Raw genomic sequence first — 2,279 nt, 5'->3', positions numbered from 1 at the left:
TAGCTAAAAACTCCCTCACAGGCCAGGCTCGGTGGCTCAGTCTGTAATCCTTTGCCTTTGGGAGGTCGAGGTGAGTGAATTGCCTGAGCCCGTGGGTTCGAGACCCACCTGGGCAACTTGGCGAGACCTCATCTCTACAATAAATCAAAAAAATTAGCCGGGCTTGGTAGCACGCACCTGTAGTTCCAGCTACTTGGAAAGCTAAGGCGGAAGGATCGCCGGAGCCCAGCAGGTCGAGGCTGCGGTGGCCGGGAGTGGCCACTGCACTCCAGTCTGAGCAACTGAGTGAGACTCCAACTCAAAAAAAAAAAAAAACCAACTCCCTCACAGACAGTGCTTTGTGAGTTGGTGCATTGTCATGATGTAAGAACCATGAGTTGTCAGTGAAAAGTTCAGGTCATTTTCATGTAACTTTTTCACTCAGCCTTTTCAGCACTTCCAAATACTAAACTTAGTTAACTGTCCAGTTGGTACAAATTCATAATGGACAATCCCTCTGATATCAAAAAAAGTTAGCAGCATCATTTCGACTCTTGATTTGGACGGATGGAACATTTATGGTTGTGGAGAACTGGCTGATTTCCATCATGCACTTTTCACAAAGGTCATATTGGTATACCCATGTTTCATCACCAGTGATAACATGGCCCAAAACATCATCTTGCCTCTCCAAAAAGTCTTGGAAAACTTTGATTCTCTTTTGCTTTTGTTCATCAATGAGCACCTTGAGACCATTTTTGCACACATCTTTCTCATGCCAAGATTTTCAGTTAAGATTTTCCTGTTTAGAGTGGTCGGCAGCAGCTTGGCGATGGAGTGGGGTGGCGGCAGCAGGGTAGTGGGCGGCAGTGGCGGGTTAGGGGGAGGCCTCCTGGAGAACGCCAACCCACTCATCTACAAGCTCTGGAGAGTGGTGTGTCACCAGTGGCGAGAACCATGAGCAGGTTCCCAACAGCATCATCGCACGTGAGATCTTCCATCTTATTCACTCTATCAATGACCCAGAGCATCCACTGATGCTACAGGAATTGATTGTAGTAGAGTAAGTCCGGGTTCAGATTAGTGACCCGCAGAGCACAGTGGCTGTGGCCGTCACGCCCACCATTCCTCACTGCAGAATGGCCACCCTTATTGGCCTCTCCGTCAAGTTCAAGCTTCTTCGCTCTCCTCCCCAACATTTCAAGATGGACGTGCACATTACACCTGGGACCCATGCCTCAGAGCATGCAACTTGTAGGTAAGGAGCCAGTGGCAGCTGCCCTGGAGAACACCCACCTCCTAGAGGTTGTGAATCGGTGCCTGTCAGCCCACTCCTGAGTCTGGCTTTTACTCCCTGGCTTGCACACCAGTGTCCTGGCTCATGGCCTAGTTTTCTTGAATCCCTGACAATGAGAAACTAACATTTTGCATTTTGTAATAAACTATTAATTTATATTTAAAAAGATTTTCCTGTTTCTCAGTCGATGCTTATTTGGTCTGCTATGCTTCTCACAGTCAGCCAATGATTCTGATGCACAGTTTGAGGAATTTTTGCAATGTTTTTGTCAGTTCTGCTCATTACTGGCCATCCTGACCTCTTCATCAGTAACAGTTTCTCTCCCCCTTAGAAAAACATTTAATCCAATTGTTCACTGCTGTTTTCTTTATGGCCTTATCCCCATAAACTTGGACTAACATGTCCCTGATTTCACTTCCACCCTTGCCAAGTTTAACAAAAAATTTAACGTTTGTTCATTGTTCTAATTCAAGCTCTGACATTTTCACAATGGCACACAAAACACACAATAACAATAATGAACGCCACTCAAGACACCACCACACGTGGACACGAACACAATTGTGAGACACTGATATACCAGGGTTATGAAACCTCACCGAGTTGTCTGTGTGATGCGGCCAACATAAGCTCATGGTGGCAAGTTCACGGACTTAATTGTCAGATCTCGTAAAACCCAGAACCAACCAATGGTTGCAGGAGAAGCTCCAGTTGAAAAGGCAGCCTAGGCTTAGGCAAGCAGACAGCAAAGAGTTGGCTGCCCACCAGTTAAAGCAAACAACCAAATAGCAGCTCTCCTGTGGACGGGAGCAGTAGCCTTCCGACTAGACTTCTGACTGATGGCCTCCCTCTCACTGAGCTCCTCAGGCCTTTCCTATCTTCCTCCTACTTGGTTTCCACATTGATTGAAGGATTTATCACCCCGTTGGTGGATGTGTTCCTTAACTCACACAATTAACTAAAAAAGTTAAACTGTCCATCCATGTACGACCTAAAATCAAAA

The 2,279-nt window shown here is 46.3% G+C and overlaps 1 pseudogene; it reads left to right on the top strand.

The window, feature by feature from the left end:
• Positions 1-643: 643 nt before the first annotated feature.
• LOC103261007 lies at positions 644-1,317 on the top strand (annotated as a pseudogene).
• The last annotated feature ends 962 nt before the right edge of the window (positions 1,318-2,279 follow it).

The sequence above is a fragment of the Carlito syrichta genome, unplaced genomic scaffold (assembly GCF_000164805.1).
Source record: "Carlito syrichta isolate Samal-C Ts95f unplaced genomic scaffold, Tarsius_syrichta-2.0.1 Scaffold303562, whole genome shotgun sequence".
NCBI lineage: Eukaryota > Metazoa > Chordata > Mammalia > Primates > Tarsiidae > Carlito > Carlito syrichta.
This window is presented reverse-complemented; position numbering and strand designations above follow the sequence as displayed.